Source organism: Pelophylax lessonae, assembly GCF_965119305.1.
Source record: "Pelophylax lessonae genome assembly, chromosome: 7".
In the NCBI taxonomy this organism is placed as follows: Eukaryota; Metazoa; Chordata; class Amphibia; order Anura; family Ranidae; genus Pelophylax; species Pelophylax lessonae.
In genome coordinates, this window is record NC_138774.1 from 143,762,364 (window position 1) to 143,782,563 (window position 20,200).

At 42.7% G+C, this 20,200-nt stretch overlaps 1 pseudogene across 1 annotated transcript in view; it reads right to left on the minus strand.

The window, feature by feature from the left end:
* Nucleotides 1-821: 821 nt before the first annotated feature.
* LOC309560547 (sperm acrosome-associated protein 9-like) overlaps nucleotides 822-20,200 on the minus strand; it is a 37,906-nt pseudogene continuing 18,527 nt past the window's right edge. The window contains exon 2 of the transcript in view: nucleotides 822-1,329. The product of the transcript in view is annotated as a sperm acrosome-associated protein 9-like (transcript). The remainder of the gene's footprint in view (nucleotides 1,330-20,200) is intronic.

Genomic DNA, 20,200 nt, shown 5'->3' on the forward strand with positions numbered 1-20,200 from the left:
TTTGAATTTCCCATTACTTTATGTCTTGGTGATATTGGTCGCTAGGACAAATAAGTGTAAATTTCCCCACCAGGGGCAAAGACAGCAATAAAAACATGACATGGATTTTAACCCTTCCCTAATCTGCCCAGAATTTAATACAATGTCGCTGGGGAAACAATTTGTTTAAAAAGCTGGAATATAGCATGCTTTTTAGTATAGATCTAAAAAAGAACTTTACCAATCAGATATTGCATCCAAATTGCCAAAAATACCATCACAGTTTTAAAAACCTACAGTCACTCTGTGGAAAAGAAAACCCAGCTAATTGCACAAATATAAAACTTCATTCCTGGTGCAAATATACCACTTTGATTTTTTAGTATATCCTAACGACGCAAGTCCGAAACAGGAAAAACATCCAATTAGACTCTAGGTTGGCATAGCCTAATATGATGTGAGCTTTAAGTATATCTAAACCCTAACAACAAATTGCTCATTTCTAGTCCCTTCTGTTGTGTCAAATATACAATTTAAAGTGTTTTGTTATATTTGTTTGATAAGTTAAAAAAATAGCTTTTGATGTTGCCAAAAATCTTGTGAAATCCTAACTTACTTCCTCTGTTTGTGTTGACTGTTGGTAATTATTTTGGTAATTGTTCTCGGCTATCTTTGATTACTACATAACCATGCCCATGTGTGCTATGGACAGTAAGAGGAGGGGCTGTTCTGTGGTGCTATCTTTTTTTTGTTGTCTTCATACAGAAAGGGTTTGTTTTTTTTTTTTGCCTTAAGTTCTCTTTATTAATAGATAAAATCTTCAGGAATATGAGCAATCACACTTAATGTTGATTCTGCTCATTCCTCTGAATAGCCACAAGCCTGTCTGTGGTCTCAGAGTCTTCCACAAGTGGATAGGCTCTCTCCAGCCTCCACACAGCTTCATGGATATTGTCTGGGACAATAGGAATGAAGCTCACTACACCACCATATAAGCTAGGTGCTTCATCATAGCTTAGGTGATTCAAAACATCATGAGGTACTTAACTCTCAGACCAGACAGCTCATTGGTTGGATTGAGAAGATTAATGATTTGCTCTATGATTCTCTTTGCTGATTGTGTTTCATTCTGCATAGATTCCAGCTATATACAGAATTCATCCAGATCTGCGCAGACATCAGAAAACTGGGAGAAGATATGCTAATATGTTTTGTTGTTGCAATGGTTGTACAAGTAGTTGCGTAGATGGACCAGGGTTCTCACAGGTCTAGTTCTGTCATGGGTACTTGACTGCTCCAGTGCCTTAACGAAAGTCATCTGTTGCTGCTGTGGAAGCTTAATGAACTGCTCTAGGGTCTCAAGGGTCTATCTGGCTTCATTCATTCTATTTGCAGATCAAATCTTGAAAGGCTGTTGTGGTTTATGAGGCTCAGAGGTTGTCTGCAAGTTAGATTTGCTACTCTGGGCAGGAAGTGTGTGTAGGCAAGGGTCAGTATGTTACCCCTTTAAAATAGACACTCCTTTAAAATCTTTCCAAGAAGGAGAATGATTTAATTTCCTCCTGACAGGATCATACTAATAATGGGTGAAGCTTAGCTGTCTGAAGGGAAGAGCAATGCCAGGGAGAAGAGCCCTGACCTAAGAGAAAGCCTTTATTTTTTGCAGCTCATGGGATGAGAAGGACTTATGAAGGGAACTGGACAAATAAAATTGAGTTGAATCGAGTCTATGGCCACTTAATATGTCTGCAGCATATTCTTTGTAACCTTGCTGGTGTGAAGTGAGATACTGCCCTGTTGAGCTTATGCTAGACTGTACATCTCAGGAGGTACCCACTTGAAGAAGAGGCATCTCAATGTACCTTAGTGCAAATGTGGTCAGGCTAGGGGATAGTGGTGAATGGAAAAGTGAGAGCCTGTCCTGGAACCACCTGAAGACGTCTGGCCCGATACAAGAGGTGTCCCCTGTCAGAGTTGCGGTGTTGCCAAGGGTGACCAGAAGTATAGTGAGTATGTGCATTGGGCACAACTTGTCTTTGACATACTGTACATGAAGGTGTGAGAGAACAATGGAGTACTAGAGGGTTAAGGACTGAGAGTATGGCCAATTCTAGACCTGAGCGAACCCTGATACAGGCAGCCCCTGGAGGAGTACATGCAAGTTATCACTTATCAGTCAGTCATATAGTAGAGACCTACCCACCTGTGTTAATGGAAAAATCAGCAGGTGATACAAAATTATAAAGAAAACCAATGCAGCCACCTTACCTAAGGACTGGTAAACCACAATAAATTAAATTTTTATGTTGGGGTTTGGATACTCTTTAATAGCATTTTTTTTTTTTTTTTACTGTTTTAAAAGCTGGTGTGCGTTTTACCATCTTTTTTGACATGTTATGAAGGCCAGTTTAGCCCACAATTGAACTTATGTATTAGTAATATTTTATATAGTATGTATATATTGTAATCTGTAATTATAAATTGCCTTTGGCATACTATATGCATCCAGTATACTGTTTTCGTTAACATTTTCACACTTTGTGGATTTTACAGAATTTTTTTTCTAAAAGATGTTTAATATCAACACCAATGATTCTCTTGGAATTCACACCTGCGCTTGAATTTTTGCATGTAACATATCAAAACTTGCAGGTACTTGCTTTTATGTAGCTTCCTTCTTATAAGCAAAACCTCCGTGCACTTATTGGAAAAGTAATTTTATTACAGGTTTGAAAATTCTTCACCATCTTACCAGATTTTTGTACTTTATGAGTGTTTGAATGTTTTCCATAAAATAATCTGTATTATGTGCTTTTAATACCTCTATTTCTATAGGATGGAAGTAAATATGTCTGTATGACTCCCTTTAGTTGAGTAAAGGAGTTTAAGTAGCTTTATGGCAGATGCAGTGCCTGTTGTTTCCCTCCATGGTGAAGAAAATGCATAATGGTATACAGTAAGCTGTCCATGACGTGGAAGTGTGGACAAACAGTTTAATATATAGTTCAAATACATAGTACTGTATGTGTTAACTTATTTTGTATTGTGTGAGCTTTGTATCTCTGAGGATTTTGCCTTGTCACAAACAATTATACATTTTTTTGTTCAGTTTTCTAATTCAGATATTCTGTAAGACACCATATCAAGGTCCTGCTCCTTTACTTTTCTCCACTGCAGTCATAGTAATACAGTTTGGTCATGATTAGATCATCTCTGTGCTCTCTCCTCTAGTCAGCAAGCTCAATCTGCTGGATTCGTTGCACTGTGCAATGCAGTAAATCCTGATGGCTTACCTTGTTGACCTTCCTCTCCTAGTCTGAATGCTGATGTTATGACAATTACACAAAACCAGTAAACTGGCAATCTGAGGTACTAACGTATATATTCGAGTATAAGCCGACCCCGAATATAAGCCGAGACCCCTAATTTTACTACAAAAAAATGGGAAAAATTATTGACTCAAGTATAAGCCTAGGGTGGGAAATGCAGCTGCTACTGGACCCAACTGGACCACTACGAGACCCAAAACAGGGGCTGCGGGCATGGTACAGGAGAATACAGGGCTGCGGGCATGGTACAGGAGATGCAGGGCTGCGAGCATGGTACAGGAGAATGCAGGGCTGCGGGCATGGTACAGGAGAATGCAGGGCTGCGGGCATGGTACAAGAGAATGCAGGGCTGCGGACATGGTACAGGAGAATGCAGGGATGTGGAGATGGTACAGGAAAATGCAGGGCTGTGGGCATTATACAGGAGAATGCAGGGGTGTGGGCATTGTACAGGAGAATGCAGGGCTGCGGGCATAGTAAAAGAGACGGCGGGGCTGCAGGCATACTAGCGTACAGGTGTACCATGCCCGCAGCACTGCATCTCTTGTAGTATGCCCACAGCCCACCATAACGGCAGGTAGTGCGGCTGTGGAGGAGTCTCACTTACCTGTTCCTGTGGCCCATTAGATTTAAAAATGTCGCTGCCTGGCTCCAACACGTCCCGGGAATAGCCTAACGTGTGCGGCCTTTCCCGAGCAGTGGCGGCGCATGCACGGTGACATGTTGGTGCCGGGCGGCGCCATTTTTAAATCCAAGGGGCCTCGGAGCATGTCAGGCCGTCGGGCCGTGGATATGCATATAGTAGCCTAGATCCTCCTCTTCTCGGGTCCCTCTTCAGTGGTCCTGGCCCCTCTCTTCTGTTGAGTGCCCCCACAGCAAGAAGCTTGCTATGGGGCACCCAAACCGAGTTACAGCTCCATGCATCCATTCATACACGGAGCCACTGCCTGCCCCAGCTCCCTTTCTCTCCTCATTGGCTGACTGACTTTGACAGCAACGGGAGCCAATGGCCCTGCACTGCTGTCTCAGCCAATGAGGAGGGGGTTCCGGGCAGCCGAGACACTCCTACAACATTGCTGGATAGAGATGGGGCTCAGGTAAGTATTAGGGAGACTGAGGGGGGCTGCTGCACACAGAAGGCTTTTTATTTTAATGCATAAAAGTAAGTATACAGGGGTTGATTAACAGAGAGTGCAAAATCTGGTGCAGCTGTGCAAGGTCGCCAACCAGCTTCTAATTTCAACTTGCACAATTAAGCTTTGACAAAAAAAGCCCGAAAGCTGATTCGTTTCTTTGCGGAGCTGCACCAGATTTTGCACTCTTCGGTTTTAGTAAATCAACGCCAGTATCTTATATGACAAAAAGCCTTTACTTTATTTTGGCCCTGGTCATATTAAAGCTTTGTCTAATTGTTTTAGGTTCAGTTGTAGTCTTTATTTATGTTACAAAATGGTAAAAAAAAAAAAAATACAGTATGTGCTGTACAGTGGTACCCTTTTTATTTTAAACCAAGAGGAGCTTTGATGGGTCCCATGACTGGGCTTTCCTAAAATCATAGTCAAAGTAATGTGGCGAGACATGTGAAACAACTATAATAACATGCATCCTTCTACTAATTTCATTGAGATATGTATTTATATGAAATCATACAAATAATAATAATTCTTCTTAGAATATATTTCCATTCAATTTACATTAAAGTTTTGATCTTTCTCAGTTTTGCTCCAGAAAAAATAAACTTCTTCTATTTTTACATTGTGTTTTTTTTTTTTTTTTTTAGTTTATAAAGTTTCAGTATTGCTCCGCCTATATGGTAATAATAATTGTAAAAAATAGTATAGATATTCAGAAGAAAAACCAGATGTTCAAAGCCGATATATAGGGGATTATGCAGCTCAATTTTGGTATAGATTCTTTTTCATGAATCCAACATATGGATTTAAGAGATTATATCCTACTTTCCACAGCATTCTAATGTCCTATGCAGAATCCTTTTGTATGAAAAAATATACAGTATACACATGTATATTTGTAAGGAGTTTATATTATTATCCGTGGTACTGTTACTTTTTATTGTATTTATTGTTTATTGTTTTACACTATGTATATTCGGATTTTTCAGTATTTACAAAGAAAAAAGAAAACAGTTGTGCCAATAAATAAAAACCTCGCCTGACAGGTCGCCCCAGTGTGAACGGAGTCTCAAAAAGCAGGATATATCAATTGTTTACAGGTAAATATGTTAAAGCTAAACTTTAGGAAATAAAAATCCTCCCTTGCAGTGGGACTGCCCTTGCACTGCAAAGGTTAAATGCTTGTTTACTTCTAAGGGGCCAGGAACAGCAGTTTTAATCCATGATTATACACTCTTGTAGACTTCTTCGTGCTGCAAGGCCGGTCCCTGCAGTGCCTTTGACCCTATGCTCTGATGGTCCTATGCCTCTACTGTCAGCAAGACCGATGCAGAGTGCATTAAACAGGAGGATGCAGAGTAACAGTCAAACCGCTGGAGCATAGGGGAATACAGAATCGGATAAGTAAAGCTGCTTTTCCCCATCTCTCAGACATAAGTTAGCATTTAACCCTTGCAATGCAGGGGCAGCCCCACTGCAAAAGGGGCGTGTTTACTTTGTCTGGGCTTTAAAGCTTACAGTGTAATCCCATATACAGTGGCCAAGGATGATGGTTCTCTGGCTGCCCCTCTGACATTTCTTGTTCCCAAATCATCTTCATGCTATGCCCTACACATGTGTAATTTTGTGAGTGCATTTCTGTTTCCCAATAAATTGTAATTTATTATTTTTTAATGTTACACTATGAGGTTGCACTGTTGTTTCTTTTGTTTTCTACGTAAGGTTCAATAAAGGGCTGCAAAAGCACTAATGAAACTCAGGGATCCATAGTATTGTAAGTAGAAAGTAATGGGAACCTGCCAAAGAATTTGTAGCCAAAGAATGTGTAGCCACTTAAGTCAGTGACATTTTCTAGGCAGGAGAGGAAAATGGGTTCAAAGTGGGCACATGCTAAGTACTACAGCATAAAATGTCAGTCTGCGAGGGAAAGATGGGTATCCTCAGGATCACAGTGTTTATGAAGTGTGCAAAGCCAGAACTTTTTTTGGATAGAATAGCAAAAGGGCTAGAAACTCTTTCTGTTTTTTTTGCCGTCTGTGTCTCTGCTGGGGAGATTTACTAATTTTGTTGGTCTTGGTGACCATTGTCTCTGGTACAGAAAGTGGTAGGATACCCAAAACGTTTGAGATATCAAGGAAACAGGAGATGAGTGGAAGTTATATAAAGGGAAAAGATGGCCTCCTTGAGTTAGTAGCACTGCCTGTATCAGGAAAAACACACACAAGCAGTGAACTCAGTAATGCAAAACTTGTTAAAAATGCATGCTCAGATGTCATTAAGTAAGAGTCCCTGCCTGAATCTCTGGCCCTGGCTGTTCACTCACTTTTGGGAGATCGCCTCTTGTTTACTTATGTTTTCCTCCTAGTTTCTGCATGTTCTCAGATACAGATCTCTTTTTATCTAGGAGAACAGGGAGTAGCTCAGTAGAAACATCAACAAATCTCAGTCCACATCTCTTAGTAATGCCTTTTACTGAAGATATATATATATATATATATATATATACAGTGGGTACGGAAAGTATTCAGACCCCCTTAAATTTTTCACTCTTTGGTCTGATGAGACCAAAATAGAACTTTTTGGCCTTAATTCTAAGCGGTATGTGTGGAGAAAACCAGGCACTGCTCATCACCTGTCCAATACAGTCCCAACAGTGAAGCATGGTGGTGGCAGCATCATGCTGTGGGGGTGTTTTTCAGCTGCAGGGGCAGGACGACTGGTTGCAATCGAGGGAAAGATGAATGCGGCCAAGTACAGGGATATCCTGGACAAAAACCTTCTCCAGAGTGCTCTGGACCTCAGACTGGGCCGAAGGTTTACCTTCCAACAAGACAATGACCCTAAGCACACAGCTAAAATAACGAAGGAGTGGCTTCACAACAACTCCGTGACTGTTCTTGAATGGCCCAGCCAGAGCCCTGACTTAAACCCAATTGAGCATCTCTGGAGAGACCTAAAAATGGCTGTCCACCAACGTTTACCATCCAACCTGACAGAACTGGAGAGGATCTGCAAGGAGGAATGGCAGAGGATCCCCAAATCCAGGTGTGAAAGACTTGTTGCATCTTTCCCAAAAAAGACTCCTGGCTGTATTAGATCAATAGGGGGCTTCTACTAAATACTGAGCAAAGGGTCTGAATACTTAGGACCATGTGATATTTCAGTTTTTCTTTTTTAATAAATCTGCAACAATGTCAACAATTCTGTGTTTTTCTGTCAGTATGGGGTGCTATGTGTACATTCATGAGGAAGAAGAATGAACTTAAATGATTTTAGCAAATGGCTGCAATATAACAAAGAGTGAAAAATGTAAGGGGGTCTGAATACTTTCCGTACCCACTGTATATATATATATATATATATATATATAGTTTTGAGGCTATGGGCACAATGACAGGAAGCATACTAATGTCTTTCAGGAGGAATGCTGGCATAAAATACATTTTCAGGGTAATGTTAAGTACAATTAATATTTCTAGATATTTTCTATAAGAAAGCAGACCTTCATTTTTTAGATTTAGGTCTACTTAAAGGCGTTATGGCTTTCAACAATGCAGCTGAATTTGCTGCAAATTCTAATTCACTCACCTGTTCCCTACTGTTCAATGTCCTAACAATGTCCCAACTGTCACAACTGAGGAGTGTGATGAAGCAGATACGAGAGGCAGGCTCCTCTATAACACAATTCCAACAGTCCATGGCTTTAGATGACAGCTTAATCGCACTACAAAATTCACTAGCAATTTATCAATAGAAGTGGTGACTGATTGCTAAACAGGTGGAACAATTGGCCTCATACTGTGTGAGCTACACAAAGAGCATGTAGTAGTGATTGATTGGACATGATTGCACAATGCTCCAAATGTGTGCAATTGATTCCTGCTTCATGCTTCTTCCATACATGCTTTCACTTTAGGGAGTCAACTGTTTTGTCTATTTAGTGATCAATCAACACTGTTAGCATTTTTAATTGTTTGTATTTTGGTTTCACAACTGTGCTTTTAAAAATTGTTCATGTAGCTCCAGCTCAAAACAACATTAAAGTTTGAAAAGCCTTTTTTATTTATTTTAAGTTATGATAGAGTCAGCAATGGTCAATACCCCTGTCAGGCTTGAATTTGTGTCTGTGTCCAGCTGGGGTGATATCCCTTCAACTTCCTGTCCCAAGGCATGGTTGGAAACAAGAGTATGAGGATAGCCAGGATGATTCTACAAATATGGTATATATTAGGAATGAGCATCGAGTTCAAGTCAAATGTAAGTTTGACTTGAACATTGGCTGTTCGCTCGTTCGTCAAATGAGGAATGAATGGGCTTCTTTGCAGGAACTTTGAGTTCCTGCATCATCATCATGGACTCTGACCTCAATAAATCACCTGCTGGCCCAGGGATTTGAACCCCCCCAGCCATGTCATTGCAAGCCTGGTATTCTAACATCTACGCCACCATTAAGTTTGCTTAAGCTGAACACACTCTCCCTAACTTTTATCTCATTAGGGTGAGATAGGAGTTAGTTAGTTAAGCAGGGAAAGCGTGTTCAACCTAAGGGGTATGGTATGGACTGGGGGGGGACCCCACGCCGTTTTTTTCATTTTTTTTACCTGTATTGCCAGGAGCCGACAATACATTACAGCCGCAAGCAAGTTTACATGACATTTTTTCCTTTAGAAATGTCAGTATTGCTGCAGCAGGCTACAAACATCGCACAAATGCGCTACTTTACATGCACATTAAGGGCCCCCCCCAGGCACAATAGTTAAAGTAATTTTTCATTTTTGTTGTTTCACTTTAAGCATTATTAAAATCACTGCTCCTGTAAAGACGATTGTTTTAAAAAAAATTTTTAGCATCGATTCATGTCCCCCAGGGCAGTAAGTACCCAGGTCCCCCATACACGTTTTTGGGCCAATAACTTGCATTTAAGCCTTTAAAATTAGGACTTTTGATTTTTCATGTTCATGCCCCATAGACTTTAATGGAGTTTGCAAGTTCGCTAGAACATTTCCCCTGTTCGAGATGTTCTGTGCAAACCATACATAGGGGTGTTCGGCTCATCGCTAGTATATATATATATATTTTAAAATTGATCAATCCTGATGTACTGAAGGTCTATCTCATTTCTTGAGAGCCTAAAATGACAGTACACAAATACCCCCCCCCCCCCCATGACCCCTTTTTTGAAAGTATAGACAGTAAAAGGTATTTGAAGGCAAGTTTTTTTTTTTTTTTAAAGTTATCACTTTTTGTCACAACTTTTTTTGTAAAATGAAGAAATGAAATAAAATATATTTCTTCACAATTTCTTTTTTCTACATACTGTCACTAGTGCAGTGCAGCATCATCAAATGACTGGTGTAGCAGGGATCAGGGGTAATGACTGGTGATATCTAAAAAAAAGAAAAATGTTTAATGTTCCTTTAACGGCACTCATTACGCCTTAGGTCTAGGTCTTAGGTGTCACAAATATGATGTCTTCAGTGGTGCTGACCTGTGATGTTCCCATACTGTTACATTTTTTTCTTTTTCTTTCATGCTGTTTATTATGTCTGCCTCCTTACTTTGGGTATGTTGTTTGTTAGATTTAGATTGTTAGATCATTTTAACATTGCTGGGGTACTGGGGCTCACCCCTCTCACAAGTTTCGGGAAAAAACCCACTGTACTTTCAGATGGGACGGGTGGGGGAATTGTTGTTTTTGTTCACCCTACACATACTATTTTTTATCATTTAAGTGCTGCTACATTACTTTTGGTATTACTTAGGTGGTTAAGAGTAGAGTTGAGCGAACACCTGGATGTTCGGGTTCGGCGGATTCGACCGAACTTGAAAAAAAAGTTTGGGTTTGTGACCTGGACTTAACCCGAACTTTGTCCCGATCCCGAACCCCATTGAAGTCAATGGAGACCCGAACTTTTGAGCACTAAAATGCCTCTAAAACAAACATGGAAAGGCTAGAGGGCTTCAAATTGCATTAAAATCATCTTAAGAGCAAGTGCTCTGCAAACAAATGTGGATAGGGAAATAACTTAAAAGAACTTAAAAAACAGAAAATTAAAAAATAATCATCTTGAATGATGTAGGAGGAGGACGAGGCCCATATGGAGTAGGAGGTTGAGGTGGCGGAGGACATGGCGGTGTAGGTGGAAGTGGTGGCGGTGGTGGAGGAGGAAGAGTTGGAGGAGGAGGAGGACGAGGCCCATATGGAGTAGGAGGTTGAGGTGGCCGTGGATGTGGCGGTGTAGGTGAAAGCGGCGGTGGAGGAGGACGAGGTAGTCAACATTGGTATTTGTTTTTAATTTTATTTATTTTTAAATTAGGGTACAAAAAGAGTGAGAAAGATCAAAAATACAACAATGGCTGGGTAAGGCCGGTATACATGACTATTCTGCACAAGGTACAGACAAGTCCTGTGGGATGCATGCCTGGTTAATTTTAATGAACATGAGCTTGTCCACATTGGCTATGGACAGGCGGCTGCGCTTGTCTGTGATAACGCCCCCAGCCGTGCTAAATACAGGTTCAGATAATACACTGGCTGCAAGGGCAGGCCAGCACCTCCAAGGCGTAAAGGGCAAGCTCAGGCCATGTGCCCAATTTGGAGACCCAGAAGTTGAAGGGGGCAGTCCCGTCATTCAGTACGTCTAGGCATGTGCACACATACTGCTCCACCATGTTAGTGCTGGGTCTTGGTGCTGCTGGTGGAGCTCCAGTTGCAAGGAGAGGACGTTGTCGATCTGTGCCAGCTACATGCACAAGTGAAACACCTTTCTCAGCTGTGAGTAGGCGACAGAACCTTACAGCAGTATTTGGCAGGGCCTAATGCCCCTCTACAAATGTTGAGGCCAGAACAAGTATAGGCAATAGTAGATTGGGTTGCTGACAGTGCCTCCAGCTCCTTCACATTGTCTCCCACCCTGTCTTCTGCTGAAAGGTCAGAGTTGCCACCTGCAGCCGATGTCCACCAATCTTTCACCTCACCCCCTTGCAAATCAGCCGAGCAGTCTGAGCCCCAAGTCATGCAGCAGTCTCTTCTTCTTTTTGATGACTCTGTTAGCATTGTTTCCCAGGGCCATCCACCTAGCCTTGCCCCAGAAGTGAAAGAGATTGAGTGCACCGATGCCCAACCACTTATGTCTCAAGATGAGTACATGGGAGGACCATCGCAGCACGTCTCAGATAATGACGAAACACAGGTGCCAACTGCTGCTGAATTCCGGATTGTGGAGACCGACAAGGGTTGCATGGGTGAAGACTGCGTGGAAGATGATGTGGAGGACGATGAGGTCCTCGACCCCACATGGAATGAACGTTATGCAGGTGACCTGAGTGGTTTGGAGGAAGAGGCGGTGGTCGCACAGAGCCACCAGCACAGCAGAAGAGGGAGCAGGGTGCAAAAGCGGAGCGGCCGTGCCCTAGACACTATGCCTGCTACTGCCCAACGCAGCAAGGGACCGAGCACACCAAAGCCAGCTCAAAGGAGTTCCCTAGCGGGGCAGTTCTTCAGACAATGTGCAGATGACAGGACACAAGTGGTTTGCACGCTGTGAAATCAGAACCTGAAGCAAGGCATAAACCTTCTCAACCTGAGCACAACCTGCATGACCAGGCATCTAAGTGCAAAGCACGAGCTGCAGTGGAGTAGACACCTCAAAAACCAAGGTCTCTGGCTCCTCCTGCTTCTTCTTCTGCTGCTGCAGTCTCAGCCTCTTCATCCACCTCTGTAGTGACAGTGGCACCTGCTACCCCGCAAACAGAGGATCTGCCAGCAACACCATCACCTGGGTCACTAACAACCATCACCACAATGTCCCGTGGAAGCGTTCAGCTTTCTATCTCCCAAACACCAGAGCAGAAGAGGAAGTACCCCCCCTACCCACCCGCGATCCCTGACCCTGAATGCTAGCATATAAAAATTCCTGGCCATTGAAATGCTGTCATTCCGGCTGGTGGAGACGCAGAGTTTTAAAAGCCTTATGGCGTTGGCTGTACCACAGTACGTTGTGCCCCACCACTACTTTTCCAGGCAAGCCACCCCTTCCCTGCACAACCAAGTGGGTGACAAAATCAGGTGTGCACTGCGCAACGCCATCTGTGGCAAGGTCCACCTAACTACGGATATGTGGACCAGTAAGCACAGTCAGGGACGTTATATCTCCCTAACAGCACACTGGGTAAATGCAGTGGCGGCTAGGCCCGAGGCGGATAGCAGTTTGGCGCATGTCCTTCCACCACTGAGGATTGCAGTGCGCTTCAGTTTGCCTCATGTTACTAACTCCTCCTACTCCGCTTCCTCATCCTCTACCGCCTCCTCATCCGGTAAGCGTAACACCTTCACCACCAACTTCAGCACAGCAAGGGGTAAACGACAGCAGGCAGTTTTAAAACTTGCCTGTTTGGGGGAAAAACCACACACCGCGCAGGAGTTGTGGAGGGGCAACAGCAGACTGATGAGTGGTTGGTGCCAGTGAGCCTCAAGCCCGGCCTGGTGGTGTGCGATAATGGGCGAAATCTCGTAGCAGCTCTGGGCCTAGCCGGTTTGACACACATGCCTTGCCTGGCACATGTGCTGAATTTGGTGGTGCAGAGGTTCCTTAGAAATTACCCCGATATGTCAGAGCTGCTGCAGAAAGTGCGGGCCATCTGTGTGCACTTTCTGCGTTCTCACCCGGCTGCTGCTTGCCTGCCAGCGCTGCAGCGTAACTTCGGCCTTCCCGCTCACCGCCTCATATGTGACGTGCCCACAAGGTGGAACTCCACCTTGCACATGCTGGCCAGACTGTGCGAGCAGCAGCAGGCCATAGTGGAGTTTCAGTAGCAGCACACACGCATGAGTCACTCTGCGGAACAGCACCACTTCACCACCAGTAACTGGGCCTCCATGCGAGACCTGTGTGCCTTGTTGCGCTGTAACATATGTAGACTAGGCCACAATGTAATCTTTTTTCCCTAAATGGGTATTTATTGAATAGCAGAATAGAACAACAGTATCCAACGAGTGTATCTCACAGTAAAATATGCAGACTAAGCCGCAATATAATATTTTTTCCCTAAATGGGTGCTTATTGAATAGCGGAATAGAACAACAGTACCCAATGAGTGTATCTCACAGTAAAATATGCAGACTAAGCCGCAATGTAATATTTTTTCCCTAAATGGGTGTTTATTGAATAGCGGACTAGAACAACAGTATACAACGGGTGTATCTCACACGTACAGATACAGACTAGGCCGCAATTTAATATTTTTTCCCTATATGGGTGTTTATTGAATAGCGGACAAGAAACAACAGTATCCAACAAGTGTATCTCACTCGTACAGATACAGACTAAGCCGCAATTTAATATCTTTCTGTTCCCTAAATGTTTTTTTTATTGCAATGCGCAATATAACAGTATGCAATTGGTGTATCTCACTGTAACATACGCAGACAGGGCCACAATCAACTTTTTTTGCCCCTAAATGTTTTTTTTTATTGCAAGGCACAATACAACAGTATGCAATGGGTGTTTCTCACTGTAACATATGCAGACAGGGCCGCAATCAATTTTTTTGCCCCTAAATGTTTTTTTATTGCAATGCACAATACAAAGGTATGCAATGGGTGTATTTCACTGTAACATACGCAGACAGGGCCGCATTCAACTGTTTTTGCCCCTAATTTTTTTTTTCTTTATTGCAATGCACAATACAACAGTATGCAATGGGTGTATCTCACTGTAACATACGTGGACAGGGCCGCAATCAACTGTTTTTGCCTCTAAATGTTATTTTTTATTGCATTGCACAATACAACAGTATGCAATGGATGTATCTCACTGTAACATACGCAGACAGGGCCGCAATCAACTGTTTTTGCCTCTAAATGTTTTTTTTTTTGCAATGCGCAATACAACAGTATGCAATGGGTGTATCTCACTGTAACATACGCAGACAGGGCCGCAATCAACTTTTTTTGCCCCTAAATGTTTTTTTTTATTGCAAGGCGCAATACAACTGTATGCAATGGGTGTATCTCACTGTAACATACGCAGACTGGGCCGCAATTAATTTTTTTTGCCCCTAAATGTTTTTTTTTTATTGCAATGCACAATACAACAGTATGCAATGGGTGTATCTCACTGTAACATACGAGGACAGGGCCGCAATCAACTGTTTTTGCCTCTAAATGTTATTTTTTATTGCATTGCACAATACAACAGTATGCAATAGATGTATCTCACTGTAACTGTAACGTTCATGCGTTTTTGTTAATGGATGGATTTTCAGCTGCAGAATTATCACACTCAGTAGCCTTGTAGAGATACTGTTGAATAAACCTATCCAACTCTCAGGACTTCATCACGGTGTACAGCCTGTTATGCAATATACATATACTCAATCAGATGTTTTAGTGGAGGGATAGAACATATGAGAATGTATAGATGAGAGACAGGTTGTATGGTGATTACTAGGAGTAATATTAGGAGAGTTGCAGGTGATGGTAAAGCAGATAGGTTCTGATGTCTAGTATAGTGCAGATGGTAAGAGGACACAGATGGAGTATACTTAGACAGAGTAACCTAGTGCAAGGATAGTTGAAGGTAGTCCCAAGAGCTAACAGTCTATGCAGATGGTATGGAATAGATAGATAGATAGTCCTGGTAATTGCAGTAGATGACAGTAGGAGATTGGTTAGTAAGGAATCCCCTGTGGGGTACTTATCACTTAGATAGGTTAGTAGTAACAATGTCCATAGATAGAGAGGTGATCCCGTAGCGAGATACGGATCAGCGGCAAGGTTCCGGCGTCAGTTCAGCAAAGGAAATGTCAGCAGCTCCGACTTCACAGGAGAAGGTGCGGTGAACATGTGGTGAAGGTGAAAACAGCATGCCAGGGGTGATCGGGTGGCGAGACACAGGATCCGAAAACAGGCTCAGGTAGCGAGATACAGGAACGTGTAGATCTGGCATGCTGACTTCAGAGAGCGGGACGCTCCAACCATGGTGGTTGAACGAGCGATGAGTGAGAGAAAGCCGGCGATTGAAATAGCCACTCATAGCGGCGCTCGGCAATGATGTCATCCGGTCTTAAAGGTATATGCGTCTCTTGTTACACAAGATGGGAGGCAATTAGCAAAGGAGAAATATGGAACAAGGGTACCAGAGGTACCAGAACATTACAGTACCCCCCCTTAAGGCCGGCTCCGGAAGGCCTCTAGAACTGGTTTTTCTGGATATTTCGAGTGGAAATTGCGAATCAGTCTAGGGGCATGTATATCGGAGGTATCCAGCCAGGTGTCATCTTGGGGCCCATAGTTCTTCCATCGTACAAGATACTGGAGTCTTCTTCTATTGAAACGGGAATCCAAAATTTCTTTTATCTCAAATTCTTCTCCACCTTCCACTTGTACAGGAGGTGGAGGTGAGATAGTAGGCCTTATTCCTTGGTTAGGAACATGGGGCTTCAGTAGAGACACATGGAAGATAGGATGTATCTTGAGGTCTGCTGGTAATGTGAGTTGTACTGCAGCTTTTCCAATAAGCTTCTCTATTGGGAAAGGTCCCAGAAATAGAGGTCCAAGTTTTTTACTAGGGATTTTTAATCTCAGATTTTTTGTAGAAAGCCAAACAAGATCCCCAATGGCATATTGGGGAGAGGGTTTCCTACGGAGGTCGTAGTACCTCTTTTGTTGGCTATGAGCATGTGATATGGTATTGTTGAGTAATCCCAGAGAATCCTTTATCTGGGCAAGATAATCAGATGCCACTGGATTACTTGATGGCAAGATACGTGGTGGAAGGAGTGTGGGATGAAACCCGTAATTTAGGTAAAATGGACTTTGTTTAGTAGTGCTATGAGTCGCGTTGTTATAGGCGAATTCCGCCAGCGGGAGGAGATCTGCCCAATCGTCCTGTAGATACGAAGTATAGCAACGCAGATACTGTTCAATGCACTGGTTAACTCTCTCTGTCTGTCCGTTGATCTGAGGGTGGTATGGAGAAGTAAGTTTACGCTCTATTCATAGTATCTGACATAGAGCTAGCCAAAACTTTGAGATGAATTGTGAACCACGGTCAGACAGCAGTGTTTTTGGAATACCATGTAACTTAAAGACATGTTTCACAAGTAATTCCGCTGTTTGTTTGGACGAAGGTAGTCTTCGGATAGGAGTATAATGTGCCATCTTGGTCAGATGGTCCACTGATACCAAGATTGTGTTGAATCCTTTGGAAGGTGGTAGTTCCACTATGAAGTCTAAGGATACCACTTCCCACGGAACCTGGGGTATCGGTAAACTACAAAGTAACCCCGATGGTTTCGTGTTGTCGATTTTAGACCTTGCACAGATATCACAAGATGAAACAAACTTTTTTACGGTTGTCTTCATGTCTGGCCACCAAAACTGCCTAGTAAGTAGATTTAAAGTTTTAGTCATACCCATATGTCCTGCCATAGGTACATCATGCGACAATTCCAAGATCTTGGTTCGCATAGTAGGGGGTATGTATAATTTATCGTTGTAATAGAGGAAGCCTTCTGCGTCAGTAGTTAGTTGTGGTGGAGGTGAGTCCAGTCCTATGCTGTGCAAAATCTCTTCCTTCAGGGAGCGAATGACACCGATAATACGTTCAAGTGGTATTATAGGAACTGAGGGAACCTCGGTAGAATCTTTCTCGGCTAGTCGTGAAAGTGCATCCGCTTTTTTATTTTTGTCTGCGGGCGTATACGTCACTAAAAAATTAAACCTCAGAAAGAATAACGACCACCGAACCTGCCGGTGGGAAAGAGTTCTATTAGTCTGAAGGTATTGAAGGTTTTTGTGATCACTATATATCAGGATTGGCAATTGAGTGCCCTCAAGTAGATGTCGCCAATTCTCTAATGCCAGTTTTATGGCTAATAACTCCTTCTCTCCTACTGGGTAGTTCACCTCGGGGCTGCTTAATGACTTTGAGAAGAAAGCAACTGGGTGAAGAGGTGAGGTGTTTGTTGGTCGTTGTGAGAGAACTGCTCCTACTGCCATATTTGACGCATCTACCTCCAAGATGTATTGAAGGGATGGGTCTGGATGGCATAGTATGGGGGCGGTAGTGAAGCTTGATTTCAGCAGACAGAATGCTCCATCTGCTTCTTTTGACCAATTAAATGGTTTCTTCGTGCTTGTGAGTTGTGTGAGAGGTTTCACAATCGCAGAGAAGTTCTTAATGAATTTCCTATAGTAGTTAGAGAATCCTAGGAACCTTTGCAATGCTTTGCGAGTGGTTGGCACAGGCCAATCTAGAATGCAGGATATTTTGCTCATGTCCATCTTGATTCCATTTTTTGATATAATATATCCTAGGAATAGTACTTCCTCTTTATGAAACAAACATTTTTTTGATTTAACATATAAGTTATGTGCAAGTAGTCTTGACAACACAAGTCTCACATGTTTTATGTGCTCAGGTAAGGAATGAGAATAGATAAGTATATCGTCCAAATATACTACAACACAAACGTCAAGCAAGTCTCTGAATATCTCATTTATAAACCGTTGGAAGGCTGCGGGAGCATTACATAGCCCAAATGGCATTACAAGGTACTCAAACAGTCCGTATCTGGTTCTGAATGCCGTCTTCCATTCACCCCCTTTACAGATTCGAATTAAATTGTATGCCCCTTTTAGGTCCAATTTTGAAAAGAGAGAAGCTCCACGCACCTGTTCGATAAGTTCAGGAATAAGAGGTAAAGGATAACGATCCTTTATTGTAATGGCATTTAATTGTCTGAAATCAATGATAGGCCTAAGGCTAGAATCCTTATTGCGGACAAAGAAGAGTCCAGCAACAGTGGAGGAAGTAGAAGGTCGGATGAATCCTTTTGCCAAGTTCTCATCCAGATACTCCTTAAGATGAGAGAGTTCATCCTGTGAGAGAGGATAAACATGTCCGAAGGGCAACTTGCTATTAGGGAGTAGATCGAAACAACAATCATAGTCCCTATGAGGAGGTAGCATTTGAGCGTTTTTTTCAAGGAAAACCTCCGATAAGTCCTGATAACACTTGGGTATAATGTCATCCGGCACTACAGACAGGATCCTATCATATGTGGGGAGATTACACGTCGTTTCACAATAGTGAGAAGAGAACACTAGCGTTCTTGTTTTCCAATCGATGATTGGTTGATGTATGTGTAACCAGGGAAGTCCCAAAATGATTGGGAAATGTGGTGATGTTAACACATCAAAGGTGGTGGTCTCCACATGAGACTCGTCAGCAGTTACAAGGAGTGCCTGTGTCTGACTGGTGATAGGACCAGAGGATAGGGGGGTACCGTTAATAAAACTAACGGAGACAGGTTTGGGTTTTGAAACAATAGGTATTTTATTAAGGGAGACAAAACAAATGTCAATGTAGTTTCCACAAGATCCTGTGTCGATCATAGCCTTGGTGGTGATCCTAGTTTGGTCCCACTGCAATGTTAAATGAACAAAAAGATAAGGATTAGAAAAGGAAGTTGTGAGTCCGCCTAGCAAGACATTTGAACACTCACCCTCTTTTCTGCGGACAAGGGGACAGCCGCTTATCAAATGATTCGGGGATGCGCAGTACATGCAGAGATGTTCGGTCTTCCTTCTGGCACGTTCAGAAAGGGTCAGAGGTGGGCGTATCATTCCTACCTCCATAGGAGTAGGGTCAGCAGGCAACATCCGAGAAGGACTGGAAAATGGTGAGCCCATCTTCTCAGCCTTTCTTTCTCGTAGTCGTCTGTCAATATTGATACTGGTCTGTATCAGTCCCTCCAGAGTGCCAGGTAAATCCGCTCGGGCGAGCTCGTCTTTAACGGCCTCAGATAGGCCGAGTCTAAACTGCGTTCTCAAAGATGTGTCGTTCCACCCTGAATCAGGGGACCATCTTTTAAAATTTGCCACGAAATCTTCAACGGGTCTCCTTCTTTGTTTCAAGGCCCGTAACTGGGTATCAGCGGTACTCTGCTTATTGGGGTCTTCATATAAACTAGCGAGTTGTGCTAGGAATAGAGGGTAAGAATTAAGGAGTGGATCATCCTTTTCAAAGAGAGCGTCTGCCCAGGCCCGGGGTTCACCCGTTAAATAGGAGATGATGGTACAAACTTTAATTTGGTCAGTGGTGTAGGTTAGAGGTTTTAACAAAAAAAGCAAACGACATGTGTTTTTAAATTCACGAAATTTGCTCCGATCACCAGAAAACACTAGAGGAGGGTTTATCTTAGGCTCACGGGGCTGAGCAGCAGAAAGCTGTGTGAGACAGCCAACCTGCTGTCTCAAGGTCTGATTTTCGTTTTGTACCTCTGTAAGCGCAAGGATCAATGCATCTACTTGCTGTTTTAATTGTAGTACATGAGTGGGTAATTCTGCTGAATCCATATTTTTTTTTTAAGGCTCGTTCAATCTGTAACGTTCATGCGTTTTTGTTAATGGATGGATTTTCAGCTGCAGAATTATCACACTCAGTAGCCTTGTAGAGATACTGTTGAATAAACCTATCCAACTCTCAGGACTTCATCACGGTGTACAGCCTGTTATGCAATATACATATACTCAATCAGATGTTTTAGTGGAGGGATAGAACATATGAGAATGTATAGATGAGAGACAGGTTGTATGGTGATTACTAGGAGTAATATTAGGAGAGTTGCAGGTGATGGTAAAGCAGATAGGTTCTGATGTCTAGTATAGTGCAGATGGTAAGAGGACACAGATGGAGTATACTTAGACAGAGTAACCTAGTGCAAGGATAGTTGAAGGTAGTCCCAAGAGCT